Raw genomic sequence first — 26,635 nt, 5'->3', positions numbered from 1 at the left:
TAAAAAGCACCATATTCAATTTAAAATCTAAGAATAAAATAAAGTAAACATAACTTTATAAAAAAAAAAACTTCATTAAATAAATCTGAAAATTTGTACATAATGAGAATATAATGAGTATTTATAGAGTTCTAAATTCTAATTTAATAAGAAAATAATTTAAAAGACCTAAACTAATTAAGAATAATATTTTAGAGTCTCAAATAAACTAGAAATAACAAACTAAAACCAAATACGAACTAAAAAATCTAAATTATAATAGAAATCTTAAATGAAGTGGGACTTCAAATACATATTTTTACTTAGCACTGCATTAAGAACACTTGAATCAAAGAATATATATATATAATTAATGAAGGAAAATTACATATTGTTAATTATTTAAATAAATAGCCACTCATCTTATGAGGGCATAACCCATATTTTCGCTCTTGAACATAACGTGTGGGGTCATATATGGTATTATGAGAGAAATAAAAAAAATGGAAACATGGTGGAGTTCACTCATGAATTTCATCAGTTGAAAGAGAATATTAGATTTCAATGGCAAAGAAAAGTTATAGTAAACTTTGAAGTCATTGACACAAGATGCTAATTTTCTGACAAATTTTTCTTAGCATTTTCATTAGATATTTTTAAAGAAATGTTAAATTTTGAGATTTTGGTTAACATTTCTCTATGTTATTTTCTTATTAATTATAATTAAATTAAATTTTATTGATAAAAAAATCTTCTCATTAATCCAATTAAATGAATGAATGTAAACAAACAATGAAATAAGTGAAAAAAAAAGGGGGTTGTATATAATATAAGTCAAAGGTCAATAATCCGTTTTACAAGTTCAAAAGAAGGAAGGTTCATAATTTCTTTATCAAATATAGATTATCCTAATATATTAAAACTTATTTAAAGGTAAAAATTTCAAATTTAGATGTTGTATCTATAATATATACTTGAAAAATTCTTAATTTTACCTTTTATTAGCACAGGTAAACATTAGCTGAAAACAAACCTATGATTCTAATGCCAAAGATAAGTCCTAATAAATTTTGGAGTTATTGACACAAAATGTCAAATTTGTTGATGGGTTTTCCTTAATATCTTCATTAAACATTTTTAATGAAATGAAAGTAAAAGGAAATGTATGGTTGTAAGTAAGTGAAGGTCAATAATCAATTTGAGAAATTAAATTGCTTTTGCTTTGTAAGGTAACGAAATTGTTGATGCAATTAATGAATATTTCAGTTTGAGAGAAGGAATAATAATAAAAATAAATAAATAAAATGACATAAAAAGAACATATGAGCCATATTCAAGGTTTGTAAGGTACTGTAAAAGCATGTGGATCCCATGAAGTGACAAGACGTATAGACTTTGGAGCACTCTTGTTTTAGACTTGAATTATCGCAAGGAGTAAATAAATTGACTTGAGAATATTTTTAACTGTATTAGACACAATATATATATAGTCTTTAATTTTTACCCTATATTATATTTTAATTTTTAAATTTTAAAAAATTAATTATTTAATTTATACATTTTATACTATGCTGCAATTTAATTCTTATAATTTTAATATATAAAATAATTTAATTATTTTATTAATGAATAAAATTATTATAATATTAAAATTACATACTTAAAATTACAGTGTAGTTAGGGTGATTTTAAACAAAGTGATTCTTGGTGGGTTCCAATTTGTCTGACAATCTGTTTATTAATTGTGTTCAGCTATTTAATGTGGTAGGTGACGTCTAATGAACTTTTATGTTGTTACTAACATAATGTAACTTTAGTAATTGAAAAAAATTTAAAATTCAGCTTTTATTAATTATAGTTAATTTTATAGATTTGTTTTATTTATAGTCATTTGATTAATTTTGATTTAACTTGATAAAAAATTATTATTTTATTACTTAATACAATTATAAAAAATATTTATTTTATTTAGTATAATGAAAAAATAATATTCCACTCTCTTTTTCTTTATTTTTTTGGTATTTATGAAATTTATTTATAAAAATAAATTCTTATTTATTTAAAATTAAAAATATCTCTCCACTCACATCTCTCACTTTCTCTCTCCTTTTACTTCCTGTCATCTAATAATATATATACGGCCCCTCTTCCCACCTCCCCCCCCCCCCCTCTCTCTCTCTCTCTCTCTCTCTCTCTCTCTCTCTCTTCTGCCCATTGTGATCCAATATATATATATATGTATAGACACACACACTCCACTCACCTTTCTTTCTCTAAATAATATCCTTATATCTATCCCTCTCTCTCTCTCTCTCTCTCTCCTCCCATCCACTGTCATCCAATAATATACATAGACATTCACCCATATATTGATTATTATAATTATTATTATTGTTATATTTGCTAAAATGATGAATATTGTTATTATTGATATTTTTATATGAATATTTAATTTTTAAATAAATAAAAAAATGAGGAGAGAGGGAGGGAAATTTTTTTTATTATACTAAGTAACATAATTATTCATTTTTACAATTGTATTAAGTAATAAAATATTAATTTTTACCAAATTATATCAAAATTAGTCAATTAACTATAAATAAAATTAACTTATAAAATTGAATATAATCGATAAAAGTTGAAAAATTTCAAAATTTTTTAATTATTAAAGGTATGTCATGTCAGTAGTAATATATAAAATAATAATATTTTTAACACGTCAATCATTACATCAGCAATAACATATTAAAAAATATATTTTTGCTAAGTCAGCGCTCCCAAATCTCCAATTTTGATCGGGTCATAATAAATACTAAACTTTTAAATTAGACTCAAATTGATAAAAAAAAATTTAACTATAATTACAAAAACGTGCAATGTTTTGAATTTTTTTGAATATGAAGCCTAAAAATTAATATAGCTAATTTAATTAAAATTTAACATCAATAATTATAATGCCTACTCTTTGAACAACTGATAATAAATAAAAAAAGTTTCCCGTGATTCACAATATCTAAGATAAGAAGAAAAATCCCTTTCAACTGATTGGAATTGTGGACTCTACTGAATTTCTCATTATTAAATTAGTTTGGGAATCCACATTAGAATTCCTTACACGAGACCTAACTGTTGACAGGAATCCAGAAATCATTAATTTGCAGATTACATATCATTAGTTATGAACTGATTTTGGTGATATTGCGTTTAAAATTGGTTTCAAAATTTATCGCATTCTATATGGGTAACATTAGAGATATCAAAATTTATTTATTAAATGTATATTTAGGATTTTTGTTTATTAAAAAATAAAATAAAAGGGCAATAATAATGAAACTAATTGAAAATAGACATAATTAATAATGTGACAGGACGTATGGATTTGAATTATTGCTCTCAATCATGTCCTATATTATCGGCCTAGGCTTAGCCTAGTAGTCAAGACATCGCTCATTTTGAATAATACTCCGAGTTTGAGTCCCCCAACAAAATGTACATTTGACAAAAAAAAAAAAAATCATGTCCTATACTTGAATTATTGCAAGGAGTAAATATCTTCCTCCGATGATAATAATGATGTCGACATTCTCCGCTACAGAAATGTGAACATTAGTTGAAAGTCAATATTAGATTTTAATGGCAAAGAAAAGTCATAGTAAACTTTGAAGTTACTGACACAAAATGTTAATTTTTTGATGAACTTTCCTCAGCATTTTCATTAGATAATATTTTTAAAGAAATGTTAAATTTTGAGGTTTTGATTCAAAATTTTCTATGTTATTTTATTATTATATTTTATCAATTACATTTATAGCCATATATATATGCTTTATAAGTTTTGGTTGAACAATCTTATATAGAGGTGTAAGAAAATACTATAGAAACATTAAAATGAGGATAAAGAAGGTTTCATAATTAAGACTTTCTTTATCAAATAGATCATCGTAACATGTTAAAACTTATTTAAAGGTATAGATTTCAAATCTATGCATTAAAAATTCTTAATTTTACAGTTTATTAGCACATGTAAACATTAGCCGAAAGCAAACCTAGGAATCTAATGCCAAAGAAAAGTCCTAATAAATTTTGGAGTTATTGACACGAAATGTTAATTTTCTTGATGGGTTGCCCTTAATATCTTCATTGAACATATTTAATGAAATGAAAGTAAAAGGGAAAAAAAATATGGTTGTAAGTAAGTCAAGGTTAATACTCAATTTGAGAAATTAAATTGCTTTTGTTTTGTAAGGTAATGAAATTGTTGATGCAACTAATGAATATTTTAGTTTAAGTGAAGGAAAAAAAAATTTAAAGGATATCTTAGTTTCACTTTTATAGGAGTTGAGATGTATCATGTGATATATAAAAGAGTTGAAATGTGTCGATATTTTATTAAGTGTATAGTGTCATGAAATTTTTTTAGTATAGTTTTGATAAAATAATATATTCAGCCAAAAATAATAAGAAAGAAAAAAAACATATGAGCCCTATTCAAGGTTTATAAGGTACTACAAAAGCATGTGGAACCCATGATGCATAGACTTTGGAGTACTCTTGTGCTACACTTGAATTATTACAGGGAGTAAATAAATTGACTTGGGATATTTTTTATTGTGTTAGAGACAAATATAAATATATATATATATATATATATATATATATATATATATATATATATATATATATATATATATATATATATTTATGTTTTAAAAATAAAATTTATAATTTGATTCTAGAGTTCTATCCATATTTTTATTCTATATTATATTTTAGTCTTTAAATTTTTGAAAATTAATTATTTAGTCTTTAAATTTTTTATTACATTACACTTTAATTCCTATAATTTTAATATATAGAATAATTTAATTATTCTATCAATAAATGAAATTATTACAATATCAAGATTATAGAGACTAAATTATTTAATATATTAAAATTAAAAAGACTAAATAATTCATTTCTTAAAATCTAGAGACTAAAGTAAAATATAGTGTAAAGCTCATAGATTAAATAATTAATTTCTCAAAATTCAAGGACTAAAATATAATATAGAACAAAACAGAGGGACCAAAATATAATGTCAAATTTATTGAATCAAAACATTCATCTTTTGCAGGAAGAATAATTAATTACATTGTAATTCACATAAATTTTCTATCTAAACCTCCATTTCAATTAGGCATCATCCTTACATGATTTTGAGATTAAATTTATGTAAGTAATTCGTTACAAAATGTAGAGAATAACAAGTATTAGCCTAATAAGAAGAAAAGATGAGGAGGAAAAACCAACCGTGGTTTAAACCCAGGACTGGCAGGTCCAGCCCCATACAACCTACCTATACTAACTAAACTACTTGCTGATGAAAAAACCCCCTCAAACAAACCAACATTGATAAAGAGTCAATTAAATAAAGCAACATAGATAGAATTGGTTCACCGATTCATTCTATCTTATTGGAGAAGCCAAAACTCAAACTCAGAGACTTCCGGCCCGATACAAATTTGCAATCAAAATCTCGATTTCTTGTGAGATACTAAATTGCATGTAAACTCTTGACATTCCATTAATATAGTTGTGCAACAAATAAGCAGCTCATAGCATCATCATTTCCTGATTATAGTCCTTAAATCAGCTTGAACTAAATTTTTGCTTCAAGCTGGAGACAATGACACACATTTGAGAAATTATTTATCATGTTTTTCCTAATTTTACAGAAGAAGGAAGGATCCAAAAAGCATGTGGCAAACGCTACATACCTGCAAAAAAAAAAAAAAAAACTCCATCTGATCAACTCCGAGCTAGAACAGGTAATAACTCCACCATTTTCATGTTGCTACTCATGTAACTACAGAAAGAGTAGCAAACATTAAGGTTGCTAGCTACCGCAAGATACCTTTTTGATAAAACAGAGTGCCTTTGAATTATGGGTCAACAATTCATTCCATTATTCACTCAGAATATCTGCTGCATAAATGATGCAAATGGTGAGAGAACCAATTACTCAACAACAGCAGGAATGTACAGGAAAGTCGTTGGGAGTCTTGAACAGTCAAACCTTAATGAAAACAATCTTTTGAGTCAGTTTACAAAGTAAACCAGGAATCAGATTTAATAGGTTCAATGTGATTTCAAGACTACAACTATTTGAAGAAGTCGTGGTAGCTTACAGAGTTTAAAGAAGAGAACAGGATGTACTTGCCTTACAAGAGATGGTAATTATGGGTCAATGATGGATGTATATGTGCTTCTCTTTCACTACGCACAAAGAAAAACACAATAACCTTAGTTCATATCAGGAAGTTTGTAAATCACACAAAAACACACACACACATACAAGCATAAAATCAGTGTAATAATAAATTGAATAACTGAAACCCAGAAATCATCTGAATCCAAAGGGCACCTTTTCCCAACTTCATAATAGCTTTTGCGAAACTCGAGCGATGGTCATATATACTGTTTATGTGCCCATTGGAAAAGCAAATCAGTCCACCAGATTGGATTTCACTCTGTTCATTCAATGTGTCAAATTAACATATTTGGAGAAAAGAAATGAGATGAGTACCAGGTAATTTTGCAAGATTGTTGTGCCCACTAGGTGTCCTCTAAAGTCTAAACTGCTATTGGGCCCATATGGACTGAAAATTTTGCACAATGCACCTGACAGTCAAAAAATGGAATTTTTTTTTTTAAAAAAATGCATAAATAATTTATACTTAGATTATGTTCATATAAGGCATGTGTAGCTGATGAACATACCAAAACAAACACTTTCTTGCACAAGAGAGGCCAATTCACAACTGCTTTTCTCTTGCATCTTTCAACAAGATATGCATTATCAATTACCAAACTCTGGAATTGAACACAATAATTGCGGAATGCTTATTTGAAATTCCATCCTCAATTAAAATTACATGGAAATGCTTCAATCTATTGATTCACAATATTTGCAGAACAGCCTGAAACTAACATTAAAAGGATCAACAGTAGACAAAATGGAAGTTGTACCTTATTTGAAGAAGCCATCAATAAAGAAATTCTGCAGTCCCAAGTTGTTACAAAGTGGCAGCAATTTGAAGTTCATCCATGGCCAAGAGGTGCATTCATTATTGTACACATGAAAATCCTTACAATCAGCAGCTTCTCTAGGCAAGGGATATGAAGCTTCAATTTAGTATAATTGGAGGAATACTTCAAAACCTTGGGCAGAATTTAGATTCCCATTTTTCTGAGAAATATGAACAAATGCATGTATTTAATATTTTGTATAGCGTTACTTGTTCATAAGTAAGTAAATGTTAGAAAATGTAATTCTTGAAAATCATGCTTGTGGTACAGTTTATAAACTATTGAAACTTTTTTGCCTACTTAGAATTTAGAAACCAATGAATTTTGAAGAAAATAAATTTTTGAATGTAATTCTGCTGTTGTAGCCCATGATTCTTTCATCAAACCAAAGCATTCAATGCAGTAAAAGTGGTAGACACTTGAAAGAGAACAAAAAGAACATGATAAGGTAGGCAGCAACTTACAGATGAATGAGATGGACAGAGGTCTTAACTTGCAGAAGTAGTTATCTCATTTCAAAAATGATTCCCATCCTACAGTTTAGAAGCAGCAATATCGTTCAATCCAAAGAGAGAGAGAGAGAGAGAGAAATGAACTCTTGCAAAAGAATTTGAGTAATTAACTACATGAAATTGTCATAGTTAACTCACCAATTGTCAACATCAACATCTATGAACAACTGCTTTGAGGTGAGTTTGCCAATCCACCAAGGTAAAGGCATCAAATTGACAATGAACAAGAAGATTACATTTATAGACCAACAAATCATGTTTCAGCTATAAATTTGAATATAGGGAGTTTCATCATTTTATTAACGAAGGCACTTACCAGCTACTAGGGGTGTTCGGTTCGGGGTTTGGCTAGGAACCGGAACCGAATCAAAATTTTGGTACGGTTCTGATTCGATTCTTCATTATTTCGGTTTTGGTTCGGTACAGTTCTCGATTCTTCGATTCCAGTTCGATTCGGTACGATTCCAGTTCGGTTCTCGGTTCTTAAAATAATTTTATGTTATTATTTCCTTAAAAAGTCATTCTTAAATTAACATTTAAGTTTTAAATTGGATTATTAATACACATTATATCATATAATATATCTTTTAGCTACACTTAAAGTGTATATATAATTTATTATTAAATATATTATATAATATAATAGTATAAATATATCATATAATATACATTTTAATTATTTATTAATCATATAATATTTAACCATAAGATATAAATATAATTAAGAATCAATATGTATATATATATATATATATATGTAAAAGATAACAATATATTTATAATTAAGAATTATAAGATAATTTAATATATTTATAACTAAAATTACTAAGAAAATATAGAAAAATGAAATATAATATTAAGTTGTATTTAATTCATAATTATATATACAGATATAGATATATATAATCATGTTGAAAGTATATAATACATATAAAAAAACATATGTATAAATTCGATTCTTAGTTCGGTTCCGATTCTATACAGTTTCTATTCAGTTTCGATACGGTTCCGATTCGATTCTTAGTGAAGAACTAGAACCGAATCAAAGTATCAAAATAAATTCAGTTCGGTACGGTTCTTCATTTCGGTTCGGTTCCCCCAAGAACTGTGCACAGCCCTACTAGCTACAAGGGATTGTGGGACTTCTTCATAGTGGCAACTCGACTTAAAACTACATAATCAAGAAAACCAAATTACAAAATTAAGTAGGAATCATGGCCTTAAATTCCATAACCAAGAGCGAATAGTTGTTGACAAGCTGAACTTACAAAAGGAATGTGAAGAGAAGTTGATCAATGACAATGCCCTTCATCGAAATTTCATATATGAAGCTACTCAATGAATCCCCATCCTAAAGTTCAGAAGCAGTTGCAGTACATTCTATCTGGACGACAAAGAGAAAGAAAAAAATTATAAAGAGCCAGAAATAAATTTTTCAATCGAAATTAATTCAAGTAATGAAAATCCACCAATTTTTTAACATCTATGAACAACTGCTCTGAGATTTAAGAGAGAATATTGCAAGATATCTGTCAATAAAAAACACACATGAAAATCCAAGAATTTTAATGACAAAAACCAGCGTCTGCTTCTAAGATAGAGGAAAAAAATAATGTTTATTGAAGGGGATAAGCACATACCCTAAGAGTAGTCGATCTGATTCTTCTGATCATAGTTTGTAGCAGCCATACACTTGAATCCATCTATCGTCAATACTAATATTTGGGATGCGAGCAATTTTGGGCCAATCAACACCCATGTTGTTTTTGCATCTTTCTGATAGTTGAGGACATAATTTAATCCATAAATATTGCAATTACGTGAGGCTTTCCATCCACTCTGGTAAAGATTTCAAATTAGGACAACTATCAATTGAGAGTTTGCGTAGGGTGGGAACATGTTGAAGTCCCTTTGGAAGGGACGCCAATTTGTTCATATTTATCAATTGAAACTCCCGGAGGCTTCTAAGGAACTACCATGGCATGTCTCTATGATCCTCTGAATCGGGTAAATCAAGCTCCTCTGGCAGCAACTCCTCTGGCAGAAATTCTAGATCATGAATATTCTCGATTTGCAGAATTTTCAGTTGAGAAGGGGAAATCAAAGAACAAGAAGAGGTAGATTGTGACACCGAAATCTTCATCTTCAGTATGTCCTCCAATGACTTCTTGCTGGCATTTACCAATGCCAAAATGGAATGAGAGGCATTGAAGTGAGGTTAGGGCAAGACATGATTTCCAAATAATCAAGACAGTGAAATTGTAGCAACTGAGGCGTGGATGAATCCCTCCTCCATCCCTTCAGATTTGGGCAATTTGAGAGCCAGAGTTTCTCTACGGAAGGGAAGAATAATGCATTGTCGCAATTAATCCCACTCTCCATGGACTCCAGGTCAGTTAAATTGTCAATCGTCAAACGTTTAGGTGAAGGGAACTGATCCAACGGTGGAAAATGCTGGCATTTTTTGCAGTTATCAATTCGAAGTTCCACCAAATTAGTGAGGGAAGAAATCCAGCTTGGAAACATGAGTCTTCCACACCCATACACAAGCAACCATTTTAGATTAAGGTGTGGCCGCAGCTCTTCTAATGACATTTCTTCATCATATTCAACATCATCTAAGCCACTATCACTATTATTATCATAGGATCGCCCAATTTCCATGATAATCTCAACATTTGAAGGTGTTGCTTCCCTTTTAAATTGGCTGCCTTAAATTCAGATGCTGGATTTTTCACATACCGCAGATTCATGATTTCTAGATATCCTCCCAGATTGTTCAAGTCGCGTAATTCACCAAGTCGACCACTATGTTTAGAGACACTGTTATCTTTGGCCACCATGAATGTTGATAAATTCTCAAAGGAAGTCAGTTGACCAATCCCACGCGGCATATGAGTCAAACAAACACATCCCTCAAGGTAAAGGTTCTGGAGATTGACCAACTTTTTAATGTGCTTAGGCAACTGCTTAAGCCTTTCACAGTTGATTAGGAGTAGAGTTTGCAGGTTTTGGAGATTAATAATGGAATCAGGAAGGATTTCAATGTCTTTGTTATGAGAAAGACCAAGAAACCTTATGTGCTTCAATTTATCAATGGAACGTGGCACTCTCTTAATTCTCAAACCACGCAAACTTAATGCCCTTACACGATTTAATTTGAAAAAAATTTCATCACATTCTATTTCTTTAATATCATGCTTTTTTGACCAACTAAATGATGCAAATGTTCTCACCTTTGACAAATTAGGTAAGCAACTTGCAACTTTTTGCCACGACTCAACTTCAAAATCAATTGGCAAATGTCGAGTTTTTTCTTCAACATGCTTTGCATTTGAATTTAATAAAATGATTTCATCTCCTGCTACTTGTACGGTAAGATCATGCATCAAATCATGCATTTTACATCTCCATAAATTGCCCAACGCATCTTTTTTTACTTCTTGAAAGAAGGTCCTCCATGAAAGATCCTTGAAATATTTTAAGCTTGTATCTTGAAGACTTTGTTCTCAATTTGATGATTTAATAAATCCATGTGCCATCCAAAGGCTCACCAAATATGGGATGTTAATTTCATAATCTTTTGGAAATAATCTACAATAAGCAAAGCAACACTTTAAATGAGAAGGCGGATGATTACAACTCAATATGAGAGTTTGCATAATACTACTCCCCTATTCATTCATATTTGGAAGCTCTTTTTCTTTAAAATTTCGCCAGTTATCTACTGTATTTTTAGAATACAATAAACGACCTATTACTCTTACAGCTAAAGGGACTCCAACACATTTTGTCACAATTTCTTTTCCAATTCTCTCATGGTCTGGGCTAATGACTTCCCCTTGTTTAAAGGCCATATTTGCAAATAAAGACCACGAATCATCAACAAGTAGGCCTTGTAAGTCATGTGTTTTTGTTGATCCTATCATTTGTGCAACATTTTTAAGACGTGTAGTCACTATTAATTTGCTTCCACTTCTACCCCCAACTAACAAATCCTTCAAGTAAAACCATTTTTCAGAATCCTCATCCAATACATCATCCAAAACAAGTACATATTTTTTTCCACTAATTTTTTCATGAAGAAGATCTTTCAAGGTATTCATTTCAAGATTTTTAGGTTTTTCACCAATGAGAGATTCCAAAATCTTTTCAACAATTATTTTAACTTCAAAATTATCAGAAATGCACACCCACATTTTTAGCTCAAAATTTGATTTCACCGTCTCATCATAATATGCAAGTTGAGCAAGTGTTGTCTTTCCTAAGCCTCCAATACCCACAATGGAAATGATTGACACATTCTCCCCACAACTAGAAGACAGAAGAAAATCAACAATTTCCTTCTTATCCTTTTCTCTGCCAACAACTACTTGAGTTAAAGATGAGTGAGTTTGCCCTCTTCCCTCAACCATTGGTAGTATCTTCTGAGGGCGCTCATCTAAGTGAAACTTCTTTTTTTCAGCAATCCCATCTAATTTACTTCTAAGTTTTTTAATCTTATGAGTCATTTTAAGACCGTAAGCAAATTGGTTTGTGCTTGAAAAGAACAAGCGTACCTCCTTCACCATTTTGTTGCTGGTCATCATCTGCTTCAGTAAAACATTGGTGGAGAACTCATCTAAAAAGTCATTGGCATCGTAAAATGCTTCCTTCAGCGATTCAACCCATACTTTGACTTCATGACTGTGCGAATACTTCTCCTCTGCATATAGAAGAACAGCTTGAATGGTTGAAACTGTCGTCCTGAGTTTGTCAAGCTCCTCTTGGACGGCCCACCACAGCTTAGTCTCCTGAAGGACTAGAGAAGCCAGCTTAGAAATGATTTCCCCTGCAATGTTGAAGAGAATTGCTTCTGCCATTGATTCACAAGTTAGAGGAAAGTAAAGGGGCAATTGGGAAGCGTTCAAGGTTTGGAGAGAAATATTATTAAGCTGTGTGGAGGATGAAAATGCTATGGAAATATTTATAACAAATTTTATATTTCTGCATTATTTCCTTAAAGGACAAACGTGTGGGGACATATGGTAATATTGGTTTGTTTATTTCTTGTGATTAATTCTTGCAATTAATATCTTTCTCTGATGATAACAATGATTTCGACATTCTCCACTACAGAAATGTGAACCTTAGTTGAAAGTCAATATTAGTTTTATAATGGCAAAGAAAAGTCATATTAAACTTTGAAGTTATTGACACAAAATGTTAATTTCTTTTATGAACTTTCCTCAGCGTTTTCATTAGATAATATTTTTAAAGAAATGTTAAATTTTGAGGATTTGATTCAAAATTCTTCATATTATTTTCTTATTATATTTTATTAATTATAATTTTTTTAAAAATGATTTAAATATAATTAAATTAAAATTTATTGATAAAAAAAAATCTTCTTCTTAGCTCAATCAATGAATGAATGTGAACAAACAATAAGTTAAAAAAGAAAAATTAAGTCCATAAATTGTTTTTGTCACGACCCGATTCCACAGGCCAGACTGGCATAAAGCCCCTGAGGCCCATAGTAAGCCTTATTGTTCCAAATCCATGAACAAGGCCACAAACTGAGGCCCATCTTGTAAATAAAATAAAATAAAATATTACATTTTTATTCGAGTCAATCCAACTCGATAACCATTAAAAACTAAAGTTAAGGGAGCTCAACTCAACTTTGATACTACGATTTTCAAATATTTTAAATATCATAAAAATTTTGCATTTATTAAAACACGAAAACTTAAATTTACATAGTACCTGATAAGATTATTATTACTGCTAATACATGCGGAGTTTTAGATTACAATTTTGAAAAATAATAATATAAATAAATAACTGTTAATAAACCTGCGAGGAAGAAAACATGTTATTTTGAAAAAGAACTCCTCCTATAGCCTAAAAAAATAAGGTGAACAAAAGTGAGCATTCGACTCATATAGTAAAATATTGATTTTAAGTATAATTTCTATAACTATCTAGCACTAATGCATTCCTAAGGATGAAATACAACATAGATCATCATATTCAGCCAAATTCAAACAACACTCGCACAAAGAATAATTTGGAGCACTCACACACCCATATATCACATCAGATATATATACATATGGGAGTTGATCTGCTATACAGCTCTCTTAATCCAATGCCTGCCAATAAGATTAACTCGAGCCAAACTTTTGCTTAATAATCCAAATGCAGGGGTCAATGAGATCAACTTAAAGCTGTACTCACCCAGACTTTCACAAAAAGGACCAGGCCCCAAGCGAGACTAGCTCAAGCTGATTTGCTCGTCCTATCCATATCCATTACACCACACCACACGTACGCTGACACACGCACACAGCTTCAAATTATCCTAAGGCAACACCCATAGCAATTTCATCAATTTAAAATGCAACACAAAGCGTGCCTAATATTTAGCTACCTACATATATTTATATGTGATGCATGAGTATGCCTTAAATATATAATAATATTGAAATTATAAATAAAATCAATATCTACTCACAGATTGATCGACTGGACTCCAGCTGGTCCAGCTGGAAGGAGAAGATTACCGGCATTGATCATCTAAACATACACACTGACCTCTATCAAAAGACTGATAAAATTAAATAATTGATTTAAACCATAAAATCAAAATAATTCCTAAGATCTTGTCAAAATTTTGACAGAGTTTTTCCTGTACCTATAACCTACCTAACTTACAAAGTAGTTTAAATAATACTACTAAATCACACATCCCATCTCTATATCTCATCAACGTCACATGACCCCTCCTGGGCCCTTCAAACCAGGCAAATCTCATAGAACCAAAAGATTCAGTTATAGCCCCTAGAACTAGCATTCTGCAAATATCATTCAAACTAGCTCTAAAAATTCTAAAATTCTGTCCTGCGGTCCTTAACAAGGTTATAAGACTATTGCAAAAAGGATTATAATTTTCTAATTATCTATGAATATTTTATGAATTTTTATTCTAAACCCAATACTAGGTAATTAAGGAAACTTAGGATTTGGGTTTTCCTATGCCGATTCCGATGCTTGGAACATGTTCGGGGCATCTGAAAATATTAGGATCGACTATAATATTGGCCATGTTCCGAGACGGGCCATCAGGCAGTCGGATCTGGCTGAAAATGTGGTCCCAGGCACCGGTGAGCTATCATCGATTTGATCGCACCTAAATTAAGCTCAAAATTTGTTAATAATTATCATAAAATTATTTTTAATTTTTAAGAATTGAAAATGTCTAAAAATCTCACTAAGCGATCTGGACTATCCGATGATCACCTTTTTTAAACAGTATCCGATCAGAGCGGGGTCAGTCCCACCTCAAAGGTTTCATCGCTCTGAGTCCATCGATGGTCTCGGATTTTCGATCTGACAGTCGGATCATCAGAAAAGTGGCCAGAAAGCTTGAAAAATACCCATTTTCTCTCTCCTCATTTTGTGTGATTCCGTTGGCTGCTGATAGTGAGGCTGGTCAGAAAAGTTTCCTTAGGTGGAGGGGAGTCAATTGGGACTAGTGGGGTCACCGATCACTAGCCGAAACGACTGAATTTTGGCTGAAAATTTTCCTCTCTCTTCTCTCTCTCTCTCTCTCTCTATCTCTCTGCCGCCACATTTCTGGTCGGATTCTGGGTCATGCCATCGCTGGTCAGTGCAGGGAGGGATGGAACTCGCTGGTTGGCGTTGGGTGGGTGGTTCGCCGAAAAAAAAAAAAAAAGAGAGAGGGAGAAGAGAGATAGAGAAAGGAAGAAGATGAGAGGGGGGCGAGGGGAGGTTCCTGATTTTCCCTCCTCTTTTTTTTTTTCTTTTTTAAAATCCTGTAGCTGACAGTGGGTGTAGTTCCACTGCTAACTACAAGCCACTATCACTTATTCCCCTTTTTTTTAATTATATATATATATATATATATATATATATATATATATATATATATTGATTAGAACTTAATAAGGATGTTTATTAAACACATAATATTTATTAAACATCCTTATTAAATTCTAATCAAAATATAATTAAAATATTACTAGTATTTATAATGAACTCTTACTCAATAAATTAAAATAATAAAGAAAATAAAATAAATAATATTGATAATAATTATAATAATCAAATTTCTAACAATTAAATCAAATCTTAAAACTAAGGTTAACAATAATGCAATAATATATTTTGTCAATTGATTTAATATTAATATTTGGAACTAATTATTTAAATAAAAATTGGATTATTAAATAATTTTATAAAATATGTTTAGAAACAACATTAAAAATATATAAATGAAAGTATTACAAAAATTATAATTTAGTTAGATAATATTAAAATAATATTTAAATACTGTATAAAAATATAAAATTTATATTTTAAAAGTTCAAGTTATTACAATCTTTCCCCCTTAAGAAAAATTTATCCAAGAATTTTCGAATAAACAGGAGATAAAGAAAAGAAGATTATTGGGACAAGTGGGAGCATTTACTCCTCTAGTTATGCAGAGATTGTTAAAATACCTTATCCTTTAAACTCTTCGTATGCTATAGATCACATTCTACTGTTCTCTGACTCTGTTGTAGTGTCCTAGCTATCATCATCATTTCGTAGTATAACTCTTACCTTTATTACTCGGCCTTTTTCTAACATCTTTAGTGCCCTCCATGCTTCCTCTGCACTCTAGTGTGATAACTTGTAATATTAGTCTTTGTTCCATTTTATTACCAATCTCTGTGGTGCAAGGATGTAACTCATATTGTCTGCTTTACAATGTCTCATGAAACAACCTTATGAAATAATTACTTTTGCACGCACCTTACCCAAGATCATTGTTGATTTTATTGGCCATTGAAGCTTTAGCTAGATCCTCCCATACCAAAAACATTTGTACCTTCTTAATTCCATGATACTTCGAATTTTCAATCCACTTTGTGTCATTACTAAGGTCCGTAGACCAACTCCTATCCATCTTATGTAACTAGTCATGTAGAGCTCCATCCAAGTGCCAAGTGTACCCTACACCATCTATCAACATTAGAAAGTGAACTGGGTCTCTTCTCCTGTATGACAAAAGTGTTTGTATTCCCTGACAACCCAGTTAAACCATAAATTGTTTTAAACATCGCTTAGTGCGTCCCTAGCATACTTATTCCTTCTTATTCTCATCATTGTAACCAACTCTACCGAGCTTTCCTCTTGTCCTTTGGATCTTATCCACTTCCTTTTCTTGTTTCTGCTATTGTTGATATCTTTCTAACCTATTGTACTTATTCTTTAACCTTTGTTCTGTCTCACCCTTATACATTTTCCTTTAAAGATGTTCATCCCATCATCAACTTTAACCTCCTTTTTATTTCTTAGTCCTATCTTGATTACTAGTTCCATTACTTCTGGAATTCTAACCTTACGATTGGCTCCTACCAGCACATCCTTCACATTATGTAACACTTGTAATTGACCATAGAAAATTCTTCTTATATCTCCTTTCCCAACTTGATCATCAGAACATTATCATTCCCTACTATCCTTTGTAGAAAATTGCTCATCATGGTTAGATAGGAGCCCTGTGAACTATAAGTTCCATCTAAACTAACATGGCTATGGGAAATGTGTGCTATGCTATAATTCCAGATAAGATATTTTATGTGTTCATTCTCCTTAATATAACCACATATACTGCCCACAGCACTCCAAACTTCAGTCTCAAATTTACCCGTCAACAACAATTTCATCCACTGAAATTCATCCACAAATAATACTTCCTCCAGCTTATATTTCAAAAGGATTGTAAGCCCTGGTAACTAACTCGATTTAACTCCTGTTACTACTCTAATCATCCTTTTATACTTAACATTATGTACACACTTATCGTCATTTCCTTTTAAGGAGAATGTGTATAAACTGGTGCCTACAAAATTCTTAAATACTGTGTTACCTCAACACAATTTCCCTTACCTATGTAGTCTTTTAGAGTCAAGAGCACTAGCTAAACTTGAAGAGAAAGATAAATCTATTCCTACAATCACTAGCACGCTGTTGTCTATAGAATAATGTTCAAACCATATCTCTTGGTCTTCTTCTTGAAATTTCATCATCTCTTTCTATAAGATATCAGCTATACCACTGATTTGCCTGACATATCATCTTAAGATTTACTATATTTACTTATACTCTATTTTTACCTTTTATGCTTGCCCTTACTTTTTTGCATCCCTATATCTTACTGTATTCTAGAAGATACCTCTCACTAACAGACTCTTTCAGAATTGATTCCAATCATACTTATTGACAGTCTCTTATCTTTGTAGTTCTCAGTGACTTATGACTATCACTCATACATATCTCTTCCCGCTTTATCTCCTACCGTCGTTTTGTCACTTATTTTCATTCATGTTTCCTTATAAAGTGACCCTATTAGTCATACTGAAAATGCTTACCTGACCCTTGATCGCAAACCCCATAACTGCTATCTCACCATCTTTACTCAGGATCTAAGCCTATGTGCCATTTTCCATCATCCTTTTTGTTCGTCATGCCTATTTGAACCATTAGGTTTACTTTTATTTAACTTACTACTTATTAATTCACTCCTTTGCCTGATTGGATAGTTTAAGATACCATTGCACATCCTATAACTTTTGCTTGTTCTGATTGCATTCCTCAACTAACTTTCCTCACACTGTTAGAAGTTTATATGGATCTTATCCTAATGCTACCTACTCCATCCTAGGAATAGGAATAGACAGATTTTGATCTATGTCTTGCAACTCTGAACTCCATGTTTTGGCTCCTAACGCTGCCTGAACTATGACCTACTCTAAGTCCTACACTTCTGGATCCTATATCTTGACAACTATCCTTACTCATGTAATCTCGTTCTGAGCTTTCTAATATTGCTTTTCAGTTCATCCTAGTTACCTTGCCTAGGATGGCACTTTATGTACTTTATATCTCATTTTGATCTTTCTAATCTTATCCTATTGTTAGCTATTCAGTTTGCTCTTTAATTCATCTTTTTTATTTCACCCAAAATAGAACATTGATTACTTTATTTCTTAGCTCCATTCTTCTTCTTGACCTAATAACTATGCTAGATAACTATACTTTTCAGTGTCTCTGCGAGGTCATCTTTACCTTTGTACTACTCAGAATTGGTCTTTCGATTACTCTGATTAGCACTTTCACTACCATTTGAATTTCTTTCTTGTTACATTTGAAACCAACTATCCAAATTTTCATTTCCATATTTCCTTTTATCTACTGATATTCTATGACTTATTTTTGCTGACTTGCGGTCATTGTCCTTTTCTCTGCTTAACTACAAACTACCCTGTAATACTTCAAGGAGGAAATCTACAGGGATTCTATTTTCTTATATCCATTTAATTAGTCAAAACTTATGGTACTAGGTACCATAACCCGTCATTCAATTCACTGGCTTTTCATTCATCATGAGCCAATCACTTATAGTTCCTACAATGAAACTTATACCCTCTTCAGGATACTTGAGCTAACTACTCTCTACCATACTCTACAGTCCAATCTGGGACACTATTCTTTAGGTTACCATCACTAGTAGTAAGCATCTGTCTTTCCTGAAAGCATAAGATCATATCCTACATCATAACTGACTATAACATGGGTACTGCATCTTGCTGACACACAAAGGATATAATATTCTTACTAAACTTTAGGCAAAACGTCTCTTGTAATGCCAAAACTATCCAAGACCCCATATCAGAGATCAGATGATCCCACTAAGCAAGTGTCATCATTACACTGTGACCATACTAAAAACCTTTAGTCTCGTGCCACTTATGCTATAACTCTGCGCTTAAATTAAGATAACCCAGTCACTGACTCTAGTTATCACCTAATTGCGATCTTGATATTCTATCTTAAGGGTTTTAAACTGCTAACTAGGTGATATATGCATTTTATATAGTCACTTAAGTTAAATTTCATAGTCATTTTATTGATTTGTTAGTTATTTTTCATTAATTTTATTAGTCATTTAGTTAATTTTTCATAATTATCAATTTCTGGACTAATTTATAATTTTTGCTTTTGTTTTGTAGATAAAATAGTGTTTTTGAGGGACTAAAAAATAATTATGCAAGTAAGGAGTGATTTCCATATTCAAAAAGTGATAAAATGAAGCTTGAAAATTGAAGAATGTAAAGTTGCCAAAATCTGCATAACTTGTTGCACGGCCATGCGCTTTTGCACAGAATCGAAGAAATTATGAACTCTTTGAAAAGTGCACAACATCTTGCCATGACTTATATGCAGCTCCTTATGCAGCTTTACAGAAGAAATCTTGCATTTGCTGAAATCTGCACAATGTGCTGCACAACTTGTGCACTTTCACGAAAGGAATTTTCAAATAGCCAAAACCTGCATAACCAACTGCATAACTTGTGCAACTCCTTATGCAGCTTCACGGAAAAATGTCCCAACTGGCCAAAACTTGTACAACTTGTTGTATAACCTGTGCAGCTTGGTTGTAAACTTTCATGGAAGACTTCAAAGCATGCAGAAACTTACACAGGCAACCTACACAACTTGTGCAACCTCACGAGAAGCCTTTGGAAACTGTCAGAATTGCACAATATCTTGCACAACTTGTGCACATCTTCATAAATGAGCTACAAAGGAGATTCTCCCACGTGAATTGTTACCTCACACACATAGCATTTTAGGGCTTTTGTCAGAGAATATAAATAGACATTTTTTTACCTCATTTGAAGCAGAGCAGAAAGGGAGGAAGGAAGACACAGAAAAGGAAGGAAAAGAAAGCAGTGGCTGACATTCTTCTATTCCTTGCCCAGATTTGGAAACTTCTTCTTTTCTTCACCATTTTTCTACATTTCTTTTACTAGGTTTCTTAGTTCTTAGTTTATTTTCATGATTTATTTCCCTTTTTGCTTAGAATCCCTTGTATTAAATATGGATAGTGAGTAGTTTTCCTAAGATTCTAGAGTTTGAGTATGTAATATTTAAGATATTTTATGGATTTTAGTTGGATAATCCATATTTTATGGTTTTTATGAGGTTTCATCCATTTCTTGTGTGCTTAATGATATACTTAGTGTAGGATCCCATTAAGTATTGTTCATAATCCTTGGTTGAAGTACCAAAAAGAGAAAACCTTGAGATAGATAATCAAGAAATTGGACTTAATTAACTTAGATCTAGAAATGGACTAAGAATTACGACGATTAACAGATTGATTAAGGAACCTAATGGGTTTTAGTTAATTTCAACTCCACAAAAGTAGGATTGAGTTAATTAAAATACTCTTTGTTTCACTGGAAAGAATATTCAAAGGATTTAAAAATTAATCTCCTTAAAACCCATAATTTCTATGTGTATAGATAACTAATTTAAAATCCCAAAGTAGGTTGAATATGAACCCCTAAACTCCGAAATCACTTTATTGTCATTGGTGATTGTTAGTTAATTTTAATTGATTAATACTTTAATCATTGCCTTATTTCATTTGTTGAGTTAATTTCCTACAATTTCAGTTAAATTTTCCTTTTAGGTTATTTCTGAGTCAAATTTGCTATTATACCACTTACTTCCTAATCTTTTCCTTTAATTACTTTTCAGTTCAAATTTAGCTAAAATTTAGTTAATTTCATATAAAAAATTCAATCATTAACACAACTCAATTGATGTTAGTAGAAAATGATCAACTGCAGCAATATAAATGAAAAACAAAACAGATTTATTGAAAACATTCATCTTTTGCAGGAAGAATAATTAATTACATTGCAATTCACATAAATTTTCAATCTAAACCTCCATTTCAATTAGAATGTCTGGGTAAGCAATTGAGCATCATCCTTGCATGATTTTGATGATTAAATTTGTGCAAGTAATTCGTTACAAAATGTAGAGAACAACATGTATTAGCCTAATAAGAAGAAAAGATGAGGAGGAAAAACCAACAGTGGTTTAAACCCAGGACCAGCAGGTCCAACCCCATACACCCAACCTATACTAACTAAACCACTTGTTGATGAAAAAACCCCCTCAAATAACACAACATAGATAAGGAGTCAATTAAATAAAGCAACATAGATAGAATTGGTTCACCGATTCATTCTCTCTTATTGCAGAATCCAAAGCTCAAACTCAGAGACTTCTGGCCTGATACAAATTTGCAATCAAAATCTCCATCTCTTGTGAGATTCTAAATTGCATGTAAGCTCTAGACATTCCATTAATATAGTTGTGCAAGCAAATGAACAGCTCATAGCATCATCCTTTCATGATTATAGTCCTTAAATCAGCTTGAACTAAATCTTTGCTTCAAGCTGGAGACAATGACACACATTTGAAGTAATTATTTATCATGTTTTTCCAAATTTTATGGAAGAAGGAAGGATCCAAAAAACATGTGGCAAACAATACATACCTGTTTAAAAAACTCCATCTGAACAACTCTGTGCTAGAGCAGGTAATAACTCCACCATTTTCAAGATGCAACTTGGGTAACTACAGAAAGAGTAGCAAGCATTAAGGTTGCTAGCTACCGCAAGATATCTTTTTGACAAAACAAACGGAGTACCTTTGAATTATGGGTCAACAATTCATTCCATTATTCACTCAAAATATCTGCTAAATAAATGATGCAAATGGGGAGAAAACCAATCACTCAACAACAGCAGGAATGTACAGGAAAGTCATTGGGAGTCTTGAACAGTCAATCCTTAATGAAAACAATCTTTTGAGTCAGTTTACAAAGTAAACTAGAAGTCAGATTTGATAGGTTCAATGTGATTTGAAAACTACAATTGTTTGAAGAAGTCATGTGGTAGCTTACAGAATTTAAAGAAGAGAACAGGATGTACTTGCCTTACAAGAGATGATAATTATGGGTCAATGATGGATGTGCATGTGCTTATCTTTCACTACACACAAAGAAAAACACAATAACCTTAGTTCATATCAAGAAAAAGTTTATAAATCACATAAAAACACACACACGCATACATGATACATGCATTTTGCATATCCATTTAGGTTAGATTTCATGGCCATTTCATTTATTTGTTAGTCACTTTTAGCTAATTTTATTAGTTAATTAGATAATTTTTCATAATTGTCATTTTTTGGGTTAATTTGTAATTTACTTTATTTTGTAGGTAAAATGGTGTTTTTGAGGGACTAAAAAGTAATTATGCCAGTGAGGAGTGATTCCCATAGCCAAAAATGTCAAAATTAAGTTTGAAGGTTGAAGAATGCAAAATTGCCAAAGTCTGCATAACCTGCTACACAAGTTATGCAGTTTCTGCACAGGAAGAAGAAGCAATTTTTAAACCTGCATGACTTGCTGCATAACTTGTGCAGATTCACTCCTCGCTTATGCAGCTTCACGGAGATCTGCATGACTTGCTGCATAACTTATGCAGTCTCATGCCTTGCTTATGCAGCTTCACGTAAGGAGCACCCAAACCTGCCGAAACTTGCACAACCAGCTGCATAGCTTATGCAGTCTGCTTATGCACTTTCACGGAGGACTCCAAAGAATGAAAAATCTATACAACCAGCCTGCATAACTTATGCAGAATCACAGGAAGCATCTGGAACCACAAAATTTGCTCAGAATCTGCATAGGAAGCTTGCACAAGTTGTGCAATTCTTTATAATGAGCTGGCAGAAGAATTTTTACATGTGAGTCCCTTCCTCAAACACATCATTTTAGGGTTATTTGTCAGAAAGATATAAATAGTGTCCTTATCTCATTGTGGACGAGGGGGGGGGGGGGGGGGGGGGGGGAGGGGGTGGGAAGAAGGAGAAAGAACAAGAAAAAGTGGGAGAGGCGGAGAAAACATCAGAAAACAGAGCAAGGGGGCGTCACTTCCCATTTTTGGATCAGATTTAGATTCTTCTTCTTTTTTTAACCATTTTCTACCTTTCTTGTATTGGGTTTCTTAATTTTTAGTATATTTTCAAGTTTTATTTTCATATTTCCTCATAATTTCTTGTAATAATTATGGATAGTGAGTAGTTTTTCATAGATTCTGGAGTTGGGATATAATATTTAAGATATTTTGTAGAATTTGATTGGGTAATCCATATTTTGTGATTTTTATGAGGTTTTATCCATTTCTTCTGTGCCTAATTACATGCTTAGTGTAGAATCCCATTAAGTATTGTTCTTAATCCATAGTTGAAGCACCGAAAGGAGAAAATCCTGTGATAGATAATCAAGAACTTGGACTTAATTAACTTAGATCTAGAAATAAACTAAGGATTAAGAGGATTTATAGATTAATTAAGGAACCTAATGGGTCTTGATTAATTTTAACTCTACGAAAGTAGGATTAAGTTAATTAAGACACTCTTTGTCTCACTCGAAAGGGTATTCAAAGGATTTAAAAATTAATCTCCTTAAAACCCATAATTTCCATAAGATTTGATAACCAATTTAAAAATCCCAAAATAGCTTGAATATGAATCCCCAAACTAAAAATTGAAGTGGCAGAAAGTTACACGGGGTGGGGCGTGTAACACTACACGGCCCGTGTAAAGTATGTTGACAGCAATTTTGACTCGACTTTTCTTACTTCCGACTCGACTTTTCTTGCTTCCAACTCGACCCGGATGGACATCTAAGACTTCTAGGACTCTAAAATTAGGGTTTTTACACCAGATATAAATATAACAAGTCAAGAATTGAGAGAGGGAGGAGATTTTACATTCAAGAATGCACATCAACTTCAAGAAAGGTAAAAGAGAAACAAGATCTGCAAGATTGCTAGAAGGGATTTTCAGCTGAAGTTTCAAAAGTTCAAGGCTGCGATTCTCCATCTGGGTTCTTTCACTTTATTTCCTTCTCATGTCTTTTCTTTATTTTTTTACAAACTTGATTGTAAAACTCACCATATGGAAATAGTTTCTTTATTTTAGGGTTAGGGTGTAGCACTCTCAATTTAATTATGGATCTTATTTGATTTTATTTAATACATTGAAAATTTTATTCTTTGATTCAATTTCTTGTATTCTTAATGCATACTATGTGATAGTACCCACCTAGCCATGATATAAGATATTAATTGATGAACTGAGAAGTGAAGATTAGTATTAGAAAATCAAGATTTTGAACCTAAAAAATCTGACCTAGAGATAAGCTGATGATCTTTGTGGAGTTCCAAAATTAATCAAAGATCTTAAAGGGTTTTAATTAATTTAATCGCCTCGAAAGTAAGGTTGAGGTTAATTAAAATACACCTTAAGTGCCTTGAGAGAGGACTTAAAATAACTTATGATTAATTTCCATCAAAGTAATAATCTCCCATTTATTGAATGAATTAGATTGATTCTATAATTGATTGAAGTGTGAACCCCTAACTCTAGAATGTTCTCATCCATTGGTATTTTAGTTTAGATAATTGTTTTAGACTTTATTTCTTTTAGTTTAGCTTTAATTATTATTTCTCTATAATTTGATCGTCTAAATAATTAAAATAACCATAGTTTAGTACTCAACACGGCCCTCGTGGGAACGATACTCTACTCATTACTTTATTACTTGTTAGTGATCCGTGCACTTGCAGTGATTGTAAAACCAGTAAACAAGAAACACATGAAAATAATATATGAAAATGTAAAACTCATATATAAAAAAGATAATAATAAAAACAGAGGAGCATTAAATAGAGGAGCATTGAACAGAGCATGTTTCTTCCACATCACATGCCTGGAGACTAGACCTCAATTTTGGGCAAACGCTTTACATTTTCTAGAAGAAACTCCTGATTATCGGTTTGTTTTCCCGGAAACCAAATCAAAGAACAGTAAAACTATGGGATGTTTGATATTTAATTGTTCATCTACAATAAAATATAACAATAAAAGATAGAAAAAATAATCCAGTAGTAATAATACGTACCACACAACTGGAAGGAAGAAGTTAGATTTAATATGAAGCGTTGAATCTCATTCTGTTTACAGAACCAATGATTTTTCCACCACTGCATGCTGCAAAGCAGAAGACAAAGTGGCCGTTGGTCTTGAAATTGGAAGTTGTACCTTATTTGAAGAAGCCATCAATAAAGAAATTCTAAAGTCTGAAGTTGTTATAAAGTGGCAGCAATTTGAAGTTCATCATCGGCCAAGAGGCGACATTCATTAAATATTAAGAAGAGAAGCACTACCGAATTCTGCTTTCGTTTTTGTACAGATGAAAATCCTTGCAATCAGCAACTTCGCTAGGCAAGGGAGATGAAACTTCAATTTGATGTAATTATAGAGGAATTCTTCAAAATTTGAAAAGAACATGATAAGGTTGGCAGCAATTTACAGATAAATGAGATGGACAGAGGTCTTAACTTCCAGAAGTAGATACAACCATCCAAATTGTAGCATAGAATGTTCAAAGAAACGCTTTCAAGACAACATTACAAAAGGAATATCTACAACTGTTTATTAATTTTAGATAACGGCAGCCATTATATGAAGGTCTCAAAACATTGAAACCCAAAACTTCATCCGAGTCTAAAGTGCTTCCATATAACTCTTTTGAAGATCAATGGTCATATTGTTTACACTAAAAATATCCATCGGGCTAGGGGCAGGCACTGCATTAAGTTTTTGAGAACAACAATGAGAATCATGCTTTAGCCATAAAATTTAACTATAAGGAGGTTCAACATTTTATCAGATAAGGCACTTACTAGCTTGTCAGTTTCTGCATAGAAAATCAATTCTCTTGCAACATGTAGAAGCTGAAATTCTAGTATGGATTTCTTTGTAGTGACGCTTCCAGTTAAAACTAGAGAACCAAGAAAACAAAATTAACAAATAAAAACTTGCTGGTAAGTATGCATCAATGACTCAAGAAGCCTAAATTTAAGGCATAAATTGGCCAACATGTTTCTCTTAAAATAATGAGTGGCATAATTATAACAAGCAAGAAAAGGCAGAATCATGCATAAAATCCTTAAGTGTCTATTGGGAAGGAAGAATCACATCAGTCAACTGGTGAACAGTACTGGATTTCACTCTGCTCATTTAACGTTGTCAAATTAACACAAGGAAGAAAAAAAAAACAATGGGGATCTGGTAATAAA

At 31.8% G+C, this 26,635-nt stretch overlaps 2 long non-coding RNA genes and 1 pseudogene across 3 annotated transcripts in view; all 3 read right to left on the bottom strand.

Moving 5' to 3' along the window:
• The window catches only part of LOC131172486 (putative disease resistance protein RGA3), a 99,251-nt pseudogene extending 86,666 nt beyond the window's left edge, over positions 1-12,585 (bottom strand).
• The window catches only part of LOC110663152 (uncharacterized), a 35,198-nt gene extending 8,569 nt beyond the window's left edge, over positions 1-26,629 (bottom strand). For both annotated transcript variants that reach the window (XR_009142990.1, XR_009142989.1), the window contains exons 1-4: positions 26,240-26,629; positions 25,456-26,143; positions 22,882-23,213; positions 22,129-22,471 (exon numbers count right to left, since the gene is read on the bottom strand). This is a non-coding gene — a long non-coding RNA (uncharacterized LOC110663152). The remainder of the gene's footprint in view (positions 1-22,128; positions 22,472-22,881; positions 23,214-25,455; positions 26,144-26,239) is intronic.
• On the bottom strand, positions 21,333-22,122 carry LOC131172490 (uncharacterized). The gene is made up of 2 exons (XR_009142997.1): positions 21,976-22,122; positions 21,333-21,874 (listed from the first exon to the last, which is right to left on the bottom strand). It is a non-coding gene; the product is annotated as an uncharacterized LOC131172490 (long non-coding RNA).
• Positions 26,630-26,635: the final 6 nt, after the last annotated feature.

This window comes from Hevea brasiliensis, chromosome 14 (genome assembly GCF_030052815.1).
Source record: "Hevea brasiliensis isolate MT/VB/25A 57/8 chromosome 14, ASM3005281v1, whole genome shotgun sequence".
In the NCBI taxonomy this organism is placed as follows: Eukaryota; Viridiplantae; Streptophyta; class Magnoliopsida; order Malpighiales; family Euphorbiaceae; genus Hevea; species Hevea brasiliensis.
This window is presented reverse-complemented; position numbering and strand designations above follow the sequence as displayed.